The sequence below is a fragment of the Euprymna scolopes genome, chromosome 37 (genome assembly GCF_053919585.1).
Source record: "Euprymna scolopes isolate OS-2025 chromosome 37, ASM5391958v1, whole genome shotgun sequence".
NCBI lineage: Eukaryota > Metazoa > Mollusca > Cephalopoda > Sepiida > Sepiolidae > Euprymna > Euprymna scolopes.
The window spans coordinates 54,761,293-54,785,669 of NC_136518.1; the positions used below are offsets into that span (position 1 = coordinate 54,761,293).

The 24,377-nt window shown below is 37.9% G+C and overlaps 1 protein-coding gene and 1 pseudogene across 1 annotated transcript in view; one reads left to right on the forward strand and one right to left on the reverse strand.

The window, feature by feature from the left end:
- Positions 1-24,377, reverse strand: part of LOC145261199 (neprilysin-1-like) — a 1,350,287-nt gene that overhangs the window by 1,055,539 nt on the left and 270,371 nt on the right. The window lies entirely within an intron of this gene.
- On the forward strand, positions 684-800 carry LOC145261464 (5S ribosomal RNA; annotated as a pseudogene).

Here is a 24,377-nt window from a genome sequence, read left to right on the forward strand (position 1 = left end):
ATATTTTAATTCTTGCAGATTTCGTATATTTTATGGAGTTAATGTTCTATCGATTTTTATACATTATAAAGTTGTGATTTAAAAAAAAAACAACAAAAAAACAAATATATCCATATGACTTGGATGCGTCAGCTTGAATCGAAATCGATACCAAAACTTATGAAAAAATTATGTATACAGTGTTACCCGGATATAAGAGACTTCTTCTGCACACCCGAATCTATCTTATATACGGGTTGAACTTATATCCGGGGTTCTTATATCCGGGTTACTCTGTACATTAACACAAGCTCTAAGTTGGGACCAGAGAAAATCTCATGTATCCGTTTTTCTTATATTCGGGTCTCTTATATCAGGATGGCAATATATATATATATATATATATATATATATATATATACATATGTAACTACTTCATTTACTCACATAAATTAATATACGAAAGTATAAATTTATGCGTAAACTGTAAGTATTTACTTCAACAGTGCTCAATACGTAGGTAGAGCTAGTTAGTAAGTTATAAAATATATATGGCAATTAAGCTATGCAGAATAGTCCGCGTTTCATCCATGGCTTTCCCGAAGAATCCTAGCGTGGATGAAATGTGGAATATTCTGTGTAGCTTAATTGCCATATATATGTTATAACCTACTATATATATATATATATATATATATATATATATATATGGCATAATCGCGTTGACACCCCGGTTCTCATCAGATCGCCGAAGTTAAGCAACGTTGAGCCTGATTTGTACCAGATGGGTGACCATTTGGGAATTCTAGGCACTGTATGTGCTCTCTGCTTATCTCGGCATTTGTTTCCACTCGTCTTGTACATACACTTCACTTGCCACTGATATTTAACAATGTCGACTCAGGAGAGGTATGGTTGGAGATTGCGCACCCCCTATCACAAAAATTTCACGCTTAGGCACCCTTTCGTGGGTATGCATGGTCTGTCAAAGACTGAAGGAGCCCCATATATATATATATATATATATATATATATATATATATATATATATATATAACTTTAGTTCTTTTAGCCATAATCGAAACCGAAACCAAAACTTATGAAGATTTCTTGGTAAAATGATTTATAAAAAAAAATTGATTACTTAAGCTATAATCGAAACCAAAACCAAAGTTTATGAAGAATTCTTGGTAAAATTATTTATTACAAGAAATGGAAGTCCATAACAATTAAATGACTCGGATGTAAGCATGACACAGAACATAAATAACACAGACGCTATCGTAGTAATATATAGATGATGATGATGATGATGATGATGATGATGCTGATGATGATGAACTAAAAATCAGATATCCTAATAATACGAATGAGAAAGAATAGAAAGAGAGAAACTTTCTAGTCAGCAATGCAGTTTTATATTAACCAACTAAATAAAGATTTACAATAATCGCATTCTCAAACAAGAACCAATTTCTTTTCTTTTTTTCTCTCTCTCTCTCTCTCTCTCTCTTTCTCTCTCTCTCTCTTTCTGTCTTCTCCACACTACACGTCATTGTGCAGCCAGTAATGACCCGATATGCAATTTCTAGTGTTGGTGCTGACACCGCTTCCATAAAGGGCACTCACAGTCAATGACTTTTATGGACATTTCACAGAGCAGTAGACGGCGCATTGAATAGTCGTATGAAAGTCATAAGAAATACAACGGTTTTTAAGAGATCTTCACACACTTTAGGCTGGAACCAATGTCTATTGGTAGATGTAGTTTCGCTGTCAAACTTAAGAGGCAATAAAAACCATGGCTTAAACTTACGGCTGCGATGATAAACCAACAATGGAAGAAGGTAGGAAGGAGAGAGAGAGGTGTGTATGTGTGTGAGGGGATTAACATTTAGAATAGGAATCTCAATTCGTCTCGGTTTCCACAGGATACAGATCAAAAGCGAAGATCGTTCTTACTTGAATAATTATTGATAGTAACATTTGAAAATTTCTAGTGCTCAATAATGCTTGGCCTTCGAGCCGAGATACTGGCTGAGAGAAAATCTTTTTTAAAAGACGAGATGGACCATCCAACCTAAACCCACTCCTTCTTTTTTGGTTGGCTTTGTGCCTAAATTTTTTTTGTTCATTTTCCCATTTGTATTTTTTTTTCTTGTGAAAAATTTAATATCTCAAAGTGTAGTATCTGTTCCAATGCTACTCTTGAGGTAATTTTTCTCAGTCAATGGATGGCGAAACCATCTATACTGAGACAATCATTATTTTTGATCTCCCACCAGAGTGACCATTTTTGTTGGGGGGGGGGGCTGGTTTTCCCCCACATTAAAAACGACCTCTTGTCATAATTTGCTTTCGTGGCGGAACAAATAAATACTACTATCCCTGTAAGGATAATTGCACGACTAAAAGCAATGCCGGAATAAGCAGAGAGCACATGCAGCAGATCATAGATTGAAGATCCAAGGGACGGAAAAACGAATCAACGATGCAGAACTTTCCAGAAAACCGAAAAGAAATATGGAAAATGAAAAAAAAAAAAAATCAAAATAATATCAATACTTGCAGAAGCACTAAGAACAGCCCCCCCCCCCAAAAAAAAACTTAAAAAAAAAACTAGGAGAAATCGGAATCAAGGGGAAGACTGAGACTATACAACAAACGGCGATGCTGAGAAAAACAGTTGATTGCGAAAACTGATCCACATGCGCTATAAATGCTAGCCAGTCATATGGACACTACAATTGAAATAAAACAAAAAGATAGAGGAACACCACATGCAAACAAGAAAACTGAAATCTCACAATTTATTCCTTTAATTCAGTTGTCAACCAAATTAAATAGAATAAACTGTAAGATGGTCAACATCATGAAATTTGGAATATAGACCTTTGCCATTTATTCATTATATTCTCCTTTTTTTTTTTACACAAGTTCACCCTTTACGAAGCATATCGCCACTTGGACGTAAGGGCCTACTATTTAGGGGTCATGTCTAGGAAAGATAAACAATATAGTTGTTTATGTTAATTTAAACTTCTGCATATCAGTGCATCCAGGGAAGCAGGAAGCAGGAAGGGAATTCCAAAGTCTAGCTGTTCGAAGGAAGAAACTATGAGAATAGAAAGCTTTCTGGCATTTAGGAACAACAACAGTGAAGGGGTGAGATGTTATTGCTAAGCGGGTTTGTCAGGGATATGTACGTCGAGGGGGTACAAGTGAAACGAGTTCATCAGAACATCATCCATTAAAATATTTGTAAAACAGGCACAGTGATACAACGTTGTGACGATGTGACAGGGGCTGGAGCTTAGTTGATAAAGTGGGACCGATTAGATTGACAACTCTTTTTTGGACTTTATCTAAGAGGGAGAGACTAGTGGTAGATGCACCAGTCCAGATTTGGCAACAATACTCCATGCATGGGCGAATGATGGCCTTGTATAAGTACATGATACTCACAGGCGTGAGTAGTCTTCTAGCTCGAGAGAGGGAACCCACCTTCTTTGCAGCAGCCTTTGCAGTGGCCTCTATGTATTTGTTCCAGTTCATATTGCCTGAAATTACATTAAGCTTCTAAATAAGGATGGATATATATAAAAAGGAAATATAAGTGAATATAGAATATTTTCACAGAAATATATATATATACTAGCATGGGTGCCCGGCGTTGCCTGGGTGTTTGGAGGTGCATGCTGAGCAAAAAAAAAAAAAAAAAAAAAAAAAAAAAGGTCAATTTTTTTAAATTTGACCCCTTTTATAACCCCTTAACATTTATTGTTTGGGGCCCAAATCTAGTTATTAAGTTAGATCCATGTCCAAGGAACCTATATATAAATTTCAAGTGTTTAGACCCAAAATTGTCGGAGGAGTTTGGTAGTGTTCTCAAAGGTCAATCGTTGAACTTTGACCCCTTAACAGACAAATTTCTGGCCGAAAACCGATCAGATAGATTTTCCCAAATCTCAGTACCCTGTATATAAAATTTCGAGTCTGTAGATTGATAGTTATTGCGTAAGGAAATGTACACAGACACGTTCACTTTTATAGATACACACACACACACACACACACACACACACACACATATATATATATATATATATATATATATATATATATATAAAGAACTAAAATAATCAGAATACGTATAAGAATATTAAAAGTAAGAAAAATATAACAATAAGGACGAGAAGTATAAGGGGGAAGGAAGAAGAAGAAGGAGGAGAAGAAGAAGAAGAAGAAGAAGAAGAAGAAGAAAGTAGGAGGGAGATAGAAAGGGCGGAAACAGGTCTTTTGTATAGTAATCTCACTTCCGTACCGATTGCGACAAGATACAGATCGAAAACGAAAATCGTTCTTACTGGGATAAACTGAATTATCTCTCATAAGATTCGCGTATCGTGCTGGTGACCTAAATAAGTAAAGAGTAAGCAAAGTATATTTACGACAGGTGCGGTATAGGTGTGCGCATGATCGGAGGGGGGATTGGCGATAAGAAAGATGAAGATTTTATCTCAGATCAGCTGCTTCATTTGTCGGTTTGCACCGAGAATATTCTTTATTATTAAAAGTTTCCGATACTTCAATCTTGTATTATGTTTCTGTTTTTTTTTAGTGAGTATTGACGTGTAACATAGTGCATATAAGCGCGTGGGAAAATATCAGCAGCAGCGAAGGATAGCTGGCTTGCAAGAGATTAGCAGCAGCAGTAGCCGAAAAAAGCGCATAAGTAAATTAAGAAAAGTGCTCAAGTTGTGATAATAAAAAAAGGAAAAAAAAAAAAGGACACCACATGCTCTGAAGAAAAGCAAAGTGCCCATCGAAGAAAATGGGCTTGTAAAATTGAAAACGAGATATGGCCGGCTACGGCCGGCATGTGGTTAGAGGAGAGAGAAACGGAACCAAACTAGATGGACGTGTGGCGGTGAGAGATATTTTAAGTTGTGTCGAGATGGGAAAGTAAGCGCAGTGAGTGCTTTTGTTGAAGGAGAAAGGATGCCGACTCTGATTTTTTTTATTTTTATTTATTTGTTCTTTTTCGACGGTGTCGGACGGCGTGGAGGTCCGAGGGAGGTTTGAACTGTGGCGAACATGGTTCTGAGCGTGACGGCGACGTTACAGACGTATTATATTATCTGGATTATCCAAACTACTGTTCTCATTTGTAATGTTTTTTTTCACAACGTTTCCGCCGATGTAACCCCCACCGATACTCCTCGGATGTGTCTTTGCAATGGTCATGAGAAATAAATTCAGTAAGATTCCTGGAATTTCAATTTCATCTTAAGATTCATGATTTTGATTCTAGATGTCTAAAATTTAAGCTTTAAGAATCAGCCTTAAATTTGAGACATTCTATCATCAGCATCATTATCATTATCAACAACAACAACAACATTGTCATCATGTCCACTTTCCATGCTGGAATGCGTTAAGTGGCTTTAAGAGACTGACTTTCACACTAATCTATTCTAAAAAACCAAAGCTGCCTTTAGAACTGCCAGTTACCACTGCAAAAGAATTATAGAAAAATTCGAGATATGCTCACTTCGTCAAGTCTAAAATAGCTGAACAGACGCTTGGTTTTCATTAGTTTTTGGCAAATAACAAACAGAGTCATCAACGGATGTGTAACTGCTATCCCGACCATCATCAATGAGCCAGATGTGATTCCGTTAGCATCCGACAAAGCTAAACTCTTTGCTAAGAACTTTACATCAAAGTCCTACCTCCTGATCCTTACCACATTGACTGGAAATGCTCAAAGCAACATGCATATATCTGCTAAACTCATAAACCACCTTGATGCCAATAAAGAAACTGTCATTGCCAACATTTTATCATACTTATTTAACAGCTGCAATCGGAACGAGATGGGTATATTTGCTGATGATAAAACGCTCTATAATATGCATAAGAGAAGATCAGATGTACATAAATCTAAGACAATGGTAGAATTGTTAGAAAATGACCTCTGGACTATAGTGGAATGGGGCCGCAAATGGATGGTAACCTTTAAGGCAAGTAAAACTAAGCTGCTCTCTTTTAACAATTACAAGACGCCTTTCCAACCCCCTATATCCATGATAAATAGCACCCTACCTGAAAATTCTACCTTCAAACTCCTCAGCCTAACATTTGCGGGCAATGTGAACTGGAACAAATACATAAAGGACATTGCAAAGGCTGCTGCAAAGAAGATGGGTTCCTTCTATCGAGCTAGAAGACAACTCATGCCTGGGAGTATCCTATACATTCACCAGGCCACCATTCGCCCATGCATGGAGTATTGTTGCCAAATCTGGACTGGTGCATCTACCACTAGTCTCTCCCTCTTAGATAAAGTCCAAAAAAGAATTGTCAATCTAATCGGTCCCACTTTATCAACTAAGCTCCAGCCCCTGTCACATCGTCACAACGTTGTATCACTGTGCCTGTTTTACAAATATTTTAATGGAATGTGTTCTGATGATCTTGTTTCATTTGTACGCCCTCGACGTACATATCCCCGACAAACCCGCTTAGCAATAACATCTCACCCTTTCACTGTTGTTGTCCCTAAATGCCAGAAAGCTTTCTATTCTAATAGTTTCTTCCTTCGAACAGCTAGACTTTGGAATTCCCTTCCTGCTTCCTGCTTCCCTGGATGCACTGATATGCAGAAGTTTAAATGTAACATAAACAACTATCTTGTTTATCTTTCCTAGACATGGCCCCAAATAGTTACCCCTTACGTCCAAGTGGCGATATTCTTCGTAAAGGGTGAACATGAGCGAAAAAAAAAAAAGAACTCATATTTTTGCAAAACCCTTCAGATGCTGCTTAAAAAAAAAAACAACTGCTTCTTAACACCTTGGAAAATTTCCTCAGTCTGCTCAGTATTTAAAAATACTAGAGATTGGTCTTCTGCATCTTAGTACAGACTAATTAGCCTTTTCTGTGCTATGCGTAAGTTGCTTGAATCCACAACAAATAGAGGAATTGCCAACCATCTGAATAAAACAACCCCATTTAGTTACAAGCAATATGGTTTCCGTCCTGCAAAATTAACAACTGATTTGTTGACTGTAATATCACACAGGATCAGTGAATCAGTGGGGGCTCCTAGAATAATAACCCTTGATATATCTAAAGTGATTGATATAGTTTGGTATTAAAGTCTAGTTCATAAGATTTCGAGCAACAGAATATCTGGAAATGTCCTTTCAACTATTAAATCCGGTAGATTTATAAAAGTAGTCATCGATGGGCAGAAGTCCAAAAATTACAGTATTATTGCTGGCGTACTTCAGGGATTTGTGCTGGGCTCAACTATTTTCCTGATATCATCAATGATCTTTCAAATCACATTCAAAGATAATTTGAGAACATTTATGCAGACGATACTGTCATGAATAGCAACTTTAAAAGCATGTGCGGAACTGCTCAAGCAATGTGTGTCAATGTCTTAGTCGGGCCTACCTACCTGTCGGGACAGGAGAGTAATCATGGTGAATGCTTTTGTTGAAGGGGAATAGATGCCGACCCGGATTTGTTTGTTTTTGTTTGTTTGTTTGTTTGTTTGTTCCTTTTTGACAGTGCCTTACGGTGTGGGGGTCTGAAGGAAGTTTGAACTGTGGCGAAAGTGAGTTCGTTCAAAGGCTATGAAAAGCCAGAGTCGTTCTGCCGAGTTTGCTCTGGTAGCGTATTGTTTCAACAGAGTTGCTCTGGATCGTGGTCAGGTCGTTTTGATGGAGATGTTCGGGATCGTATCGATGTAGTTGTTCAAGATCGTGTCAGGCTGTGTCGACAGAATTGTTCAGAACCGTGCTGGATCGTGTGGACGGAAATGTTTGGGATCGTGCCGGGTTCTGTCAACGGAAGTGTTTGGTACTGTGTCGGGTCGTATCGACAGTATTTCTTGTGTTGAGCCATGTAGACCTAATCGCTCACAGTAGTTGTCACAGTAGTACTGCCGTGTGTAATAAAAAAATTTTTCCCATCTTCCTTCCCTTGTGAAATCACACACTTAAAACCAAGCTTCCATCTTTTCACCACCAATTCTTTGATTCTCACTTAGTTCCAATTGAAATGAATGGCTTTTTTTGGGGGGGGGGGTAAGCAGACAAGCTTCTGGGATTGACCTTCATTTTCTATCTGCAATGGATGATTTACACGAAATCCATTGCCAACATTGTTGGAAAAATGATATGATCTTTCTATCGCTCCAGATGCAATCCTCCCCATGCATAAGAACCAAATACACCCTAATACAGACTATTGTCGTCGCATCTGAGGATGTACTACTCAGAGAACCCTTTTCTACCCTGACATTACCATTAAAAAATAAAAAACCTGTTTCTACATCTAATGGTAAATGTCCGACCTTGCAGCCTCTTTCTCACAAAAGAGACACTGTCAGTCTAACTTTGCTTTGTCATTATTTTCATAGCTGGTGATTAAATAAATTTCACGCATGCCTGTGGAACTCTGTTCCGTCTGCGTGCTTCCCACCTGACTACAACCTGAATGTCTTCAAGTCCAACGTAAACAAATTCCTAATGAACCGCCACCTCAAGTAAACACTTCAATAAATCTCAACACTAACGTACTGTACTTGCAATAAACCTTATCCCTGAGTGGCTTCCAGGCCTTGATAAGTGGTGATCACCGTGTAAAAAAAAAAAAAAAATCCATTATCATTTACTACACTGATGAGGACGGAAATTCGAAGCACATGTGTCTGTAAGTTTAAAAATGATTAATATTATTAAAAAATATTATCTTTATTAGTTCTCACGCGAAAGAGCAGCACACAAAATGTTTTAAATAATAATAATAGAATAACAATAATAAAGACTTTCGCTGGCGAGGACTACTATTGAGCGTAACCAGTTATACAGTCCTTTTGAAATTTTCATCTCTATTTTTCTCGTTATCTACTGAATATTTTTAATGAAACCTATATGAAATATGTTCCTTATTAAATTGTAAAGATTTTCTATTCTGAAAGAAGTTTTAAAAAATTAAATATAAAAAAGTTATTTTAAAGTTTTTGTTAAAAAAATTCAGATTTTCTCATTATACACACATGTATGTCAAAGAGGGAGTTGCAAAAAAAAGGTGTGGTGTGAGGAGAAATACAAACTGAAACAGAGAGAATATTCAGACCTGTAATAATACAAAGAGGGGGTTACAAAAATGAGTAGTGGTGCTTGGAGAAATACAAACTGAAATAGAGAGTAGGAGAGTTTTTATAAATACATGTAAAACCACATTCATTTTTTTTTTAAATCCAAATTAATAAATTAAATAAAATATAATCTTAAAAAGATACGATACAAGTTAGAAAAGCATTTCATCCAAGGCAGGAAAATTGTTAAACAAAATGTTTTTACTATAGGCTTTAAAAATAAAGGTACAAGATTCAATTTGAAATTTATTTATCTTCAAAGTGCACTTTTATAAATTTTACAAAGTAAGGTATGAAACTTTTACACCATGCCTTGGATGAAATACCTTTCTAACTTATATATATATATATATATATATATATATATATATATATATATATATATATATATTTAGTAGTGTTATATATATAGTAGTGTTGGGACGATTATTCAGAATCAGGAATCGGAAAAATCGGAGCTTTTTGGGGTATTGGAATCGGTATCGGAATTGGAAAATTTATACCTATTCTCCGATGCCAAAACCGATTCTTAAATTATGTTCTTTATTTGATTTTGGTTTTAGAAACAGTTTCCACTGCTTATAGTAATAATAAAATAATAAATATTTATTGATCCAAATTTTCAGTAAGTGTGTTTTTACGATTGAGTAAATATAAGCACATTTAAGATGTTTTTTTTTACAGTAATCGGGACAAAATAACACTTTTATAGTTAAATATTTAGAGATTCATGAAGTATCGGAATCGGTAATTGTATCGGAATCAGAAAAAATATTGGAATCGTCCCATCACTAATATATATATATATATATATATATATATATATATATATATATATATATATATATATATATAAAAATAATTATTTACTATAATAATTATAAAATACCTACAAACACCAGTGTTTCATCCTTTTGGGAATCATCAGTGCAGGGTTTCACGATTAACACCAGTTGTTAGATTCGAACCCGGCGACCAAGCCATCACTGGCTTCATTAGCAAGGGTCTAATCCATTTGGCTACCATTAACTGCGAGAAATGCTAATGAATTTAAACATTTATTTTTTAAATGCTTTTTTACGTCTGTCAGAGTGATCTAATAATTATATGATGATCTGAGCATAAGAGCTAAATTGACCGACTTTAATTCAACTGAAATATATATATATATATATATATAATAGGAAGAAGAATTTGAACCAGATTGGGACCAAGAAAGACAACTCGGAGCACGGCATAGGTTTTAAAGGTACATCGAAAAAGGAACACGATACAGAGGAAAGTGGTGGCGTAAACTAGGCTTACTTGTAAACCGATTATTGGTAGCGTGCCATATCTCCTCAAGAGTACTTGGCTATTGATGAATACAGTATTTGGAAGAGTCCATCAACGGGTAGGTAACGGTTCCATAACAGTATATATATATATGCAGATAAATCTTGATTATACAACTCTGCAGACCGTCCAAGGTAGGTAACGGTCCTATAACACACACACACACACACACACACACACACACACACACACACACAATATCATATGATTTTTTAATCTAGAACTTAAATACTATATCTGAGAAATATATCTCTAATGTTTAGAGAATCTAATACAGCGTCGTAAGACGTTTTTCTCACGTATGTTTTTAATACAATTATTTTTTTGGAGAGGGTGGTGGTGCCTAAAACATTACAATAAGCAAGTGTTTTTATTTTAATTTATTTATGTTTTTGTAGACTTTACATATCTCCATTATGTTTATCGCTATTTTTCTCTCTCAAATTCTTTTTTAATTCCAAAGAAAAAACTTTACAACAATGTTTTGGGGAACATACATTTGTCTCTGATGAGCTGTTTAGTGGCCTTCCGTTATTGAACGTACTTAATAAAAATAATGAGTAAACACGTATGCTCGTAAATTAAATACATCTTCTGGCTTTCGCATGATAAGTAATTATATATAATATGTCCGGCAGGAATTGTCACTATTACACTAATGATTGCGCAAGCATAAAACACTAGTGTCTGTAGGTATAAAGAATAATTATTGCTTAATTAAGTCCCTTTCAGTGTACTTAAGGATGGGCACTGTCTAGAGAATAATAACAAAGAAGTAGTCAACTAGCGTTCGAACACTCTAGATTGTCTAATGTATTCGCCCGAATTCGACGTTTTCTTCCCTTCATTCCCATGCCAGTTTTTTCTTTTTTTCCTTCTCCAAATCTATTTTCGTTCCATATTAAAAAAAAAAAAAACAATTTTCCAACAATGTTTTTTAAGAACATACATCTGTCTCTGAAGACTTGTTTAGTGGTCTTGCGTTATTCACTAAAACACGTGTAAGACGTACTTCGTTAAAAAAGAATACAAATTTATGAATGTGAATTGAATGCATCTTCTGGTATTCCAATGATAACTAATGGCAGACACAATTTTGAAAATAACGTTGCTTATCAATTATAGGCATTTAAACGATAAATGAAGATGATCAGATATTCTAGCGATGGTCGTGCGGGGAAACGTGAGCTTCTAACTTTTCCATGGTATTAATAGACATAAAAAAGCTGATTGGATTCGAAATCGACCCCCCTCCCGATCGTCAGCTGTGATAATTTCTAAGTAACATGCACATCCGCTCGTAATTCGGGGAAACGGAAGTTGATTAAAAATGCAGATCACGTCCGGAACATTTTACTCTAATCAACTGAAGGAAGCTCCCAATATTTTGAGCGCCGGCCAATCAGGTTTCAAGTGATTCTTTAATCACCACACGACAACAACTTCATCTCCTTTTCTCTCGGACAGCGGCAGCTTCGGTCCGAATGTCATTTCCTGTGTTTGTATCTTAAACGTTATCTTGACACTTTCCCCTTCCAAATTATTTTACTTTGCTTCTCACATTTACCATGTTATATATGTAACAGAGCCGCTGACGCTGGGTGCAGCAGCAACAGCAGCAGCGTATAACATATGCAAATGACCAAGCCGGCTGATGTGTCGTCACAGCAGAGACAATAAAAAGGCACACGTGACGAGGATCATGGAGAAGAATATTGTTTTGTTCGGGTGAATGGTGTTCGAGGTGTAGTCGGTGTTCGGAAAAGCACATGTTCGACACACGTGAGTGACGTCACAGCAAAGACAACATGTCACATGTGGCTGAAGAGAAGGAGAAATGAACTGTTTAAATATGTAAAAAAAATGTGTTGTTGGAAATACCAGATATAAAGGCCTTTGTTAAACAGAATGAATCCAGTTTTTTTTTCTTTTTTCTGTTTCCTTGCACAGAAGGCCATAACTTGTTGGGTAAAAATCTTTGTCATTTTATCATTAATGATTTTTTTTTCTCTATTTAAGATATTTTACAGGATCTTGTAAATTAATTATGGATAAGTACAGTATTGAACAACGTAAGCAAGTTGTGAAATGGTTTTTAAAAAAAAACCCAGCAATGCTTTGGCGAACCACATTCTCCAGATTTAACTAGCCCAAACTTTTTCTTGTGCGGATGTCTAGAATTGAAGGAAAACACCAGGAAGGAAATAAGGGAGTTTAATCGCAATCCAGAGACTGTGCAATCTGTTATGAATAATGTTTTGGAAAGAGCACAAATAGGCGAAGCTTAAAATTGGCAAAATTTAAAAGACATCATTTTTCATAAATAAATATTATTTGAATTTTGCATTAAAAAATATAAACAAGTATTCATTGAATTCTACAACTGTTACAGGATCCTTATTATTTCGACTGTGAGTATGCTTTTTACAATATTATTTTAATTTTATTTTTCAATGCTAATGAGCAAAATTTAAAGTTATCCACATCTATTTTGCTAATAACATTTCCTCAGATGAGATGAGCCATTCATTGAAAATCCATGGACGAATGAAAAAATAACAAAAACTTTAGTAATTATTTGTACTTTTTTGTCAAACAATAAATGTACATAATTAAACTCAGAATTCCCATATATATATATATATATATATATATATATATATATATATATATATATATATATATATATATATATATATATATATATGGGAATTCTGAGTTTAATTATGTACATTTTATATATATATGTGTGTGTGTGTGTGTGTGTGTTTGTAGTCATCGACATACAGTCGTGTTTCGTTGTATCACAACTCATCAGTGCCGCTAGACTAGCACCTCTCCCAAGCCGAGGATTGAACCTAGGGCCATCGCGTTGACAGTTGGGAGTTCTACTTATCGACCCACGGGAGCGGCGCCCACAAATAACCTCGAAAAATGTATATTTTAAACAAACATTCGTCCACTAATTTTATAGTGCTCAACCCGCTTATTTACAAACAAACCGTCAGTCAATTAAGTAGCGGTGAGATTATTTACGACAGTGCTCTACCCAAAGAGAGGGGGGGGGGTTACAATACATTTATAGTCGTCGACATACAGTACTGTTTCGTTGTATCACAACTCATCAGTGCCGCTATTATACAAGAAAAAAAAGTGAGTTTTCGCACATTGAACTCTAGGCTAGTTTGTGATAACTAATACGACGATAGCTACTATTATTTCTTGGTTTCGAACAGTCATTCTGATTATTGTTTGCCTAACTTCTCCAACGAGAATACCAGTCAGATGAAGGGGCCATCACAGCCAAAATAAGAACCCTGCTAAGAAAGGGTTGTGTTTGGGTTATTGAAATTTCATATGCCAAACCAACTTTGCTTGCAATAAAAGGCGACAAAACAAAAACTTTTTTTATGAAAATCGCTCGGGAAAAGGCATGAAGCCACTTGATGTAAGGATCTAATAAAAACGAAAGATGATTATTGCAAAGACATGAGATGCCCATGGCCTTAGTCTTGGAAAAGCCAAGGCTGTGGATAGCAGCAAAAACAAGGAGCTGGAAGGGAATTCCACAGACTTGTAGTGCTTGGACAATCGTAAGTTAAACCTGGTGGACAAGGCAGTTAAATCGAATATTTTTTGCGGACTGTTATCCTCATCTTCATTCTTCCTGTTGTTTCACCACGTTTCGGGCAACTCATTCTCTGGCCTTCTTCAGGTGATTGCCGAAACGTGGCGAAAGAACAAAAACTATGAAGATGAAAGTAACTGTCCGCAATTTTTTTTTTTTAAATCGCTAGACAAATCATGAACCCTCATCTCAAATGATTCCAAAAATAAATTAAAAAAAAAAAAAAGCAGTTAAAGATTTTTTTTAATTACATTTTTTTGTAATCGCCCAATTCCACGAAGATCAGCTCCTAAACAAGGTTTTCAGTTTCATTATAAACATTTATAATCTGTTCTGTTGGATTTTAGAAATGATTTGTAGATTATATTTAACGATTCCATGGGTGGTATTTTTGAAGTGAAGTGCGGGTAGGTATCACAACGTATTAAAATCTTGGCTCAGTTTATTTACTAGTGAACATATGAATAGATCAATTGCAGCTCAATAAAAAAAAAAAAAAGATCTTCGACGCAAGCTGGCATAGCATCACGCAGACCGGTTCATCAATCCTACGTTTTTATTTTCATCCGTAAGGCACCAGCTCCTTAGAAATACGTAAATACCGAAATCATGTCGCTTCGTATTTTTCTTTCTTTTTTCTTTTTTTGAAATCGTACACACACACATTTTCGCAAAGGCCAGATGTTGACTTCAGAAATATGTTTCTTTCAAATTGCTGTCCCCCCCTCTCCCCTACAGCTATCCAGTTTCCATGTCTAGGGAATTGATTTTTCCTAAATGCCGCCACGATTGCTGTTCTGAGTCGAAGATTCATTTTAACACAGGTCGGGGAATCGAATATTAATGTCTTTATCGTGGAAAGCTCTGCAGCTATCAATCTAGCATTTGTTTTGTTTTTTTTATTTATTATTTTTTTTGCTTTCTTCTTTTATCTCCATTTTCTGTAATCACCCAATCTCACGAAGATCAGCTCCTATACAAGGTTTTCAATTTCATTATATAGGTTTATAATCTGCCAGCTTTTTACCTCTTTAAGCATTGTATATAGTGGTGTGTGATTGGCATGATAATATAGAAAGTACCTTTGCTATATATATATATATATATATATATATATATATATATATATATATATATATATATATATAGTAATCTACATACAATACTGTTTCGCTATTTCACAGCTCATCAGTGCGGCTAGACAGGCAACTGCTTCAAGTCAGGATCGAAATCCGACCGCCCAAATGATAGTCAAGGCTTCTCATTATTGAGCAATACAGCTGCTGCTGTGTGGGTAATGGATTAACGTTGTTTTGACATCGTCCATATATATTCATTACGCTATGATGCCATATACAATTTGCTGTTTAGTTTTTTATCATTTATCTATTAATATCGTTTTAAAAATCAGAAACAAAAAACTATGTAAATAGATAAACGATAAAAACTAAACCGTAAATTGTCTATGACATCATAGTGTAATGGATTAAGACGCTGGACTGAAATACATAGGGTCCGAGGTTCGAATCATAAGAACAGTCAAGCTACGCTGAAGAGCGGTAGGTCCCCGAAACACGCGTGTACGTAGATTATTGTTTATATATTTTAAATAAAATGTCGTAGGAATGCAGATTGTATGATACTGTAAAATTGTTAGTCCAAATAAATATTAGTATTAATATTTATAAGACGATGCAAATCAGATAAAAAAGCTCAATATGCGAAATAGAGCAATAATATAAATGAGAATTTTGAGTTAAATTACGTATTCTCTCCTGATGACCCAATGTTATCTATAAGACGAAATACCCCCAAACATGCCTATATAAAGTTGGAAAAAAGATATGCTATGGAATACCCCCCCCAAAAGCACCATCCTATAAAACTTAGACGAGGAAAGGTCTAGAAAGGCGCTTTATCTCTCTCTTGACATTAACTTTATCCGAAAAGAAAACAGCTAATAAGCATCAGTATATACACGCCTTTAAAGTAAGCTGATTCTCTCAAATACAACATCTTCTATTGTTCGCTTGCTTCATAGCGAGTTTCTACTACTGTTCCGGTAGTAATTTCTATCCTCTGTTTCTTTCAAATTGATGTCCCCCCTCCTCGCCTTCATCGAATAAGAATTAGAACAAACTTTATTGTTTGACAAAGGAGTACAAATATTTAAGAAAAAACTTTAATAATTATTTCTACTCCAATTATGTAAAATAATAAATTTTGAATTTCCATTTATATATGTAGTCCAAACGTTTTCTCGGTATTTACAAAGTGTATCCGATATTGGGTGGATATATCATTCCATTGTAATTATCCCTGTGATTAATAGAATTTGAGCATTGAGTTAAGTATGCAACGGACCTCGAAATCAATAGTATAGGTAGCAAAATAGCAAAATAATCCTGGAGATGATATTCAGAACGGTGCGTTGGGCGATTTGCTACTGGTGTGAGCCCCGGTAGAAAGATAGTTCCCTCATCTAAAAGGCTTCCCTCATCCACTATCAACAAGACGGTACGCATTTTTTAAAGACTTTGACCCCTATTATGACTCCTTAACATTTATTGTTTTGGGCTAAAATCAAGATATTAAGTTAGATCCATGTCCAAGGAACATATATCTAAAATTTCAAGTGCGTAGACCCAAAATTGTCGGAGTTTGGTAGAGTTCTCAAAGGTCAAATCGTTGAACTTTTACCTCTTAATCACCAAATTTCTGGCCAAAAACCGATCACATCGATTTTCCCAACAATTGGTTGGAATCTTAAAAAGGTCTCTCGGTTGGAGTAACTGAACGAACGGGAGAATGTTTGGCATCCGGTAGAATGTCCTATCCCCATCAAAAACAAAGTGATGAGAGAATGAAAGCAAAAGATGAAAATCAAGATGTAATGACTGCATCTACATTTCATGAAAACATGGCCCTTACTTCAACAGCGATGTACGGTACGCAGTCTGTATAACTGTTTTCCTTATTCTTATAAACAGCCCATTCATCCTTCATTCAGAAATGAACACGGGCCATTTATTTTACACCACGTGGAGTTCCTAACCTTTTTGTTTGCATCCATACCCATCAAGTCATTCCATGATTACCGTTCCTTGTTTATTAAAACGTTAACAAACATGATTCAAGAATGGACACCATGTCTTTCTATTTTAAAGACGTTATTACATTTTCAGATAACTACTTAACAAATACAAGGTAACCCAAAAACACAAAAGCTAAATGGAGGCAATCTAGAACATATGCTGTAGAACGGAGAAAAGAAGACCAAAGACCGTAGTGTTTTGATGCGATGTTTTGAATATAATAAACTAGTTATGACCAAAGGTTCGTTTCATTCGGACAAAACACTAAGAAACGGGGCTTAATTAGAGTTGAGGCCCGTTTTTTTTTGGGGGGGGTCACCCTGTATTATTCAAGAAAGTTGATTTAAATGTTAGTATGAAACCATGTCTCTGTTCTAAAGACGTTACTACATTTTCAGCTGACTACTTTTAACGTGTCAACAATAAACCGATAGGGAATCAAAGAGCGCACAAGGCAATATTACTAGTCCGACTCTGGTTGATGTAGATGACTTCTTCATTCCTCTCACAAAAAAAAAAAAAAAATCGAAGACAAAGACGATGCCACTAATCCGTGACAAAAGACATTTCTTCTTTCGTCTGAATCCACAAACCATGAACATCAATTTGCTGGCAGCATCCAATTTTTTGGTTAAGAAATCATCTTTTATTATCGCACCCTCTTCCCATCCTCAAAACAAAAAAGAATGAAGAAATTTCGCTTTGAATATATCAAACAATGTTGAGAAGTGAGTCATCGTTTTTTTTATTCGGGTGGGAGTGAGGGGTAGGTTAGGGTAGGTCGAACAAAATAGGTGGAAATACGAAATCGAAGAGATCTTGCTTTGCCACAAACCATTTTTATTTTATGAGACAACAATTGGCATCAAAATAATTGCTAGTTGCATTGACAAAGTCTCTTCAGAGTCTGTTAATATTTACTGCCAGCAAAATATGCCCTCGTAAGGGAAAGCCGTTCTGACTAGATTCTGTAAAAGATTGTAGTGAAGTAGAAAAAAAAGAAATTAAAAAAAATATATATAAGACACAGCTGTTCCTTCCAAAAGTCGAGCTCTTCAACGTCCAAAAATAATTCACCGTCACAAAAAGAATTCGCCGTCACTTCTTCCATCCGTCGTTTCACTCTCTGCGCTCTTCGCTCTGCTTAAAAAAAAAAAAAAAAAAAAAAAAGTACCGTTTATATGTTGCCCATTTCTCCACTTATGTAAATTGACTATCAACCAGAGCCATCTAGTTTTCCATTTCTCCAAACAGCCAATTTGCAAAGGGGGACAACTCAAACCACGCAGAGCCATCTAGTTTTCCATTTCTCCAAACAGCCAATTTGCAAAGGGGGACAACTCAAACCACACAGAGCCATCTAGTTTTCCATTTCTCCAAACAGCCAATTTGCAAAGCGGGACAACCACACGCCCCCTTGATCTACACGATCATCACATGTCAACCCATCACGTAGTCGCTCGACCAACATGGCGGCCGTCTCTCTCGCTGCGATCTCCGCGGAGCCTCTTCATGAACGTCGCTACTTGGCTCGACGTCGCTGTCTTCCTCTGATGACACCACTACCGGCCGCACATCAAGGATGTGTCGAGGGATGCCGTCGATAGATACATTCTTCGGGGACTGGACACTTATCACAATGCCCCTCCCCCAGCGTGTGGTACAGCGAGCATAATGCGGTTTGATCCACACTTCCTCTCCCACTCGCACAGTCGCTCGCTTCTCGCCTTCCTCCGCGGGTACCTGTGCAGTTCGGGGATGCCGCCACTCGTACTTGAAGACTGCCCTCTGCGGCACTGACTCCACTTTTTGCCTTAATTTTGGAGCCATATTATACCAGAAGACAGCTTCTGGCGGCGAAATCTGGCCCCTTTCAGCTATAGCCTTAATGGTCCTGTGATGCCGCTCCACAATTCCGTTTCCGCCTGGTCTATATGTAGCCCTGAAATAGCGCCGCACTCCCCACTTATCCAACACATTCTCCATGGCAGCTGAGCGAAAGGCAGTTCCATTGTCCATTAGCACTTCCGTCACTGGACCCCTCTCCAAAAACACCTCTTCCAAGACCTTTGCAATTTCACCTGCATTTTCCGCCTTGATTTCCCTCCAAATGGCTACTCTTCCTGGTCCACAGTCGACCATTGACAGATACGGCCTCTGTCGATAGTGCGTTACGTCTATCGCCAACCTGCTCCAGTTCTCTGCCACCTGAACCTCACCAGCTTCGTGTCTACTCGGCGCAGGGTCGATTGATTGACACCGGCTGCATCTCTCAACCACTGTCCTAACGGCCTCCTTTGTGATTCTGGGGTTCACCTTCCTGGCCAAGAACAAGGTTCTATCCACTCCAAAATGGTGCATGCCATGCAAATCCTTCAGAGTGTCTTCATTCAAACAACATATTGCAACAGCCGCCTCATTCGGCGCCTTTAGCCAGGTCTTCCGCACCCTTGTCATCACATCTGCTCTGTTCTTCGCTGAAGGAACGATAGTGACCCTAAGTTGAAGATCAAATTCCCTAATCAGCTCCCTTAACATCATCAATCGATGCTTTACAAGCATCTCGGCAGCGCCTTTCGTCTTCACCCTCCTTTCTCCTGTAGCTTCGGACTGGATCCAAGAGAACACAGTGGCTGAATCGGTCCTCACCTCAACATTCTGTAGCCCCCATTTCAAGGCTAAGTTGATGCCCTTCATAACCGCATCCAGTTCCGCCACATTTATGTGAGCCACGTCGTATTTCTTCCGCAACCAAGCAGCATCTTCTGCAGTAACACCACCTATCTCCAAGGTGACCCCCACTGCTATACAGCTTGCATCACACCACACAACACCTTCTGCACTGTTGGGTACATGCCAAACACCTCTCACTAGATCCTCCCTCTTCACCTCTTCAATAATCTCTCTCATAATGTCCACAGTCTCTTTATCAACTCCATCCTCCCACTTCGCTCCACTAGCTAGCCTTTTGATATAACTACATGCAGTCCGTAGCCATTCTGCAATAGGGTAATGGCCCACCAGTCTTCCGCATATTGAGAAGAGTTCTCGTCTGCTCAATTTTTGCGACATTTCCCCTCCGGAACACTAACCGTCCTATCTGGTCCTTTCTTAGTTCGAGCCCTAACACAGCTCCTCCCTCCAACGATTCCAGGCGTTTTGCAATTAGCCCAAAGCTATTGAGGTGTTTTACTACGTCCTCCGCAGTTGTTACAGTCTCATCCACCAAAATATCATCAATGTACGAACTGGTGGCTCTTCTGACTGCGTCCTCCTTGCTTAGCACCGTATTGAGGATCGCTGCCATGATTTTTGGTGCGGAATTCAGGCCAAAACCCAACCTAGTCAGGCAGTACGTTCGGCCCTTGTATCTGACCAGCTGGTATTTCCAGAATTCCTGTGAAATTTGGATCTGTAGGTATGCAGATTTTAAATCCACAATCGTCGCAGCCTTCTGAATTTGCCTCCACTCTCGCATGGTCTCTCCGCACACGTCCATCACATCGCCTCCCGTGTGACACGCAACGTGTACGTTCAGCTCCCTGATGTCTAGTACTGGCCGAACTTTTTGTTTTGTGGGCTGAACAACCGCCATTAACGGCAGCACACCTTACACCTTCTCCGTCCATGGTCTTAAAATCCCCTCTGAGATCCATCGGTCCACCTCCTTCTCAAATTCAACTCTTGTGCCTCCTCGCAACGTATGCTCGTAGCATTCCACTCTGTTGTTCAGTATGGGAGGTTCTCCCTTCCATGCCCACTTGACTGTCAATTTCTCACCATCAAAGTGTACAGAGAAATCTTGGTCCTCTATCGTGCAACTTTTGTCTATCCCGGCCGTTCCTGTGACACCTTTTTCGAATTGCACACCTGCAGCCCCTTGATGTCCTCCAAATCTCACAGAGTTCCTATATACCGTAACGCCCCATAGTCGAGCAATTGCGTCCATCCCTAGCACCACATTGACACCCGTGACAATTTTGTTTATAACAATCGCCTGGATTGTTAGTGACATCCCACGTACCAGCAACCGAACGATACTTGTGCCATTGCACTTCACCTCTCTGCCGTCAACTGCCGTAACGCTGCTGGTTCCATTGCATGTGTCAACCATGTCTTTGGTGACAATTGTTGAAGTACAGCCTGTGTCGACAAGGGCTTTTGCACTTCGTCCATTAAGGGTCACCTCTACTTGTGGTGACATACCCTGAAGCGCCTTCATCGAATAAGTGGGGTAGCCACCGGCGCAGTGGCTTCCCCCTGTTCGTTTTCCCTGGGGACAGAATCTGCTGATGTGGCCGACTTCCCCACCGCGGTAACACGTGACTTCTGGCTTTGGCTCCCTGCACTCCCTCGTCATATCGGGCCCTTGGCATCGGTAGCATCTGCCAGAGAACCTGGGTCTCTGCCACAATCCTCTCTGCTTTTCGTCCTTCACAATTTCCTGCTGCAGTTTGCTTCGTTGAGCGACAGCTACGATTCCCTGCTCACTCTCTTTTTTCCTGGCCAGCACCCTCGCCTGTGTAATCAACTCCGCCACCTCCATAGTATTTACACCGGGCAGTTGCTGCAGAGCTATAGAAATATGGTCCGGGAAGCCATTGATAAAAGCCATCTTAACCATCTGTCGACGGCCTCCTCGATTGAATCCTGCTAGTCCCGTCAATCTCCTGATATTGTTGGCGTAAACATCGACAGGCTCTCCGGTCCAACCATACGGCTTAGTTTGCCATATGCCACAAACGGTCCTTCGGTAAATGCTTCCTTCAACTTTTCCTCAATGGCGTCAACAGACAGTCGATCCTCCTCCCGCATCTCCAGATATAGGGCCAGAGCATCACCATCAAGATACAGCGGTATCAAGCTGGCTACACCCGCGATGTCCCGCAACTTAGTGACAAGTTTAACCTTGGTCAGCCAGGTTATTACATCTCCCTCTCCAGAGAACGTCTTAAGCATTTCACTGTTGGTCCTCTTTGCTTCCATAGTTCTCGCCGAAATAGCTTGTAGTGAAGTAGAAAAAAAAGAAATTTAAAAAAAATATATAAGACACAGCTGTTCCTTCCAAAAGGTCGAGCTCTTCAATGTCCAAAAATAATTCACCGTCACAAAAAGAATTCGCCGTCGTTTCACTCTCTGCTCTCTTCCCCTGCTTAAAAAAAGTACCGTTTATATGCTGCCCATTTCTCCACTTATGCAAATTGACTATCAACCAGAGCCATCTAGTTTTCCATTTCTCCAAACAGCCAATTTGCAAAGGGGGACAACTCAAACCACAAAGATACATTTCCAAATGGGAACATAGTTTTCTAAGGAGATTCTTAAAATTATATTCCCACCTCGGAATATATTAAAAAATAAAACTGCGCCAAATGCGTACAATTCTCTCTCTCTCCTTCTCTCTCTCTCTCATATATATATATATATATATATATGACTAATGAGCTGTGAAAATGCGAAACAGTACTGTATGTGGATGACTATAATGCTTAGATTGATCATTGGGGAAGTGATATACAACTTACTATTAGCGTATGAAGCGATGCTCTTTGTGTAAACAAATTGAGCTAAGGTACTTTGGACGATGTCAAAACATTGTTAATTCACTGCCTGCATAGTACTTGCCGTATAGCACAACGGTTAGAAGCTCCAACTGTCGTTTGGGCGATCGGGTTTCGTTGCTTGTCGAGCTGCACTAATGAACTGTGAAACAGCGAAACAGTACTGTATGTGGATGACTATATATATATATATATATATATATATATATATATATAGTCCGTATATATATATATTCCGAGGTGGGAATATAATTTTAAGAATCTCCTTAGAAAACTATGTTCCCATTTGGAAATGTATCTTTTAAATATACATTTTTTCTCTCGTTGGAACTACACAACCATCACTTTAAATATATATATATATATATATATATATATATATATATATATATATATATATACGAGGGGACGTGCAATAAGTAATGCCGCTGACCCACTTCCAAATGTCTGATTGAGCTGAAAGTTTGCATGTGCAATGATTTATATCTCTACGGGTTATGTGGCAAATTACAACTCTGAACCAATCGTGGTTTCTGTTTTACGGGTGTTTGAACTAAGTCAGGTGTGAAATGGAGCCTGTTGAATGTCGAGCAGTGATCCGGTTTTTGTATTTGAAAGGACGCACACCACAGGAGACTTTTTATTAAATGAAAGAAACTTATGGTGATATATATATATATATATATATATATATATATATATATATATATATATATATATATATATATATATATATCGCAGATAAATATTTTGAAAGCTTCCAAAAAGAATTTGTTGTCAACAAAATTATTTATCAGTCCATTTTGCTCCCTGCTCTTCAAATGCAATTCCAATAATGAACGAAAATGGTTCGTCGATGAGTTCAATTTCTGATTCAACTAAAACCGATTTTCTTTGCCCGGATTTTGAAGAGACACTAATTAAGACGAACTACTTGATTAGTCTCGTTTCACAAATGAAATGCAATTCCAAACATTCATTAGAGATTAATGAATTACTTATCCGGAATCCTAATTTCACAGTCAATTATAACATGTTTTCTTGGCTCGTGTATCTTTCTCTTCCGACTGACTTGCGCCAATTTTATATACCTATTATGAAGATGAAGATGAAGATCAAGATATACTAATACAGAGCGTGGAACGATAAAATTGTCGCCCTAAAGTAAACAACACTACAGATTTATCTTAAAAAACTTTTATTAAAAGAAATTCAATCCAGGTAACTTGATTATGTAGTAGAGCGTACATCTATTCAATGTAGCCGCCGTCAGCTATAATCATCGCCTAGATACGGGTTCAGAAATGGAAGAATTCACTTTCCACAAGCGCCGGCGGATGGCGGCGATCAGGCTAGCTTTGATGACCAAGCAAAGTAGTCGAGCGAGTTAAGGTCAGAGGAAAGGAGGCGCAGCGAGAGAAGGTTATAAAGTCGTAGCATTCCTTCTGAAGCCAAACTTGGGTATCTTTGGACTTGTGGACAGGCGCCGAATTCTGTTGCCACGCCCAGGGTTCGCTAGCGGTCACCTAATTGCGCCAGGGGATCACCACACTCTTCACTACATTCAGGTTAACTTTGGTTTTGACTTTCAAGCCGACTCC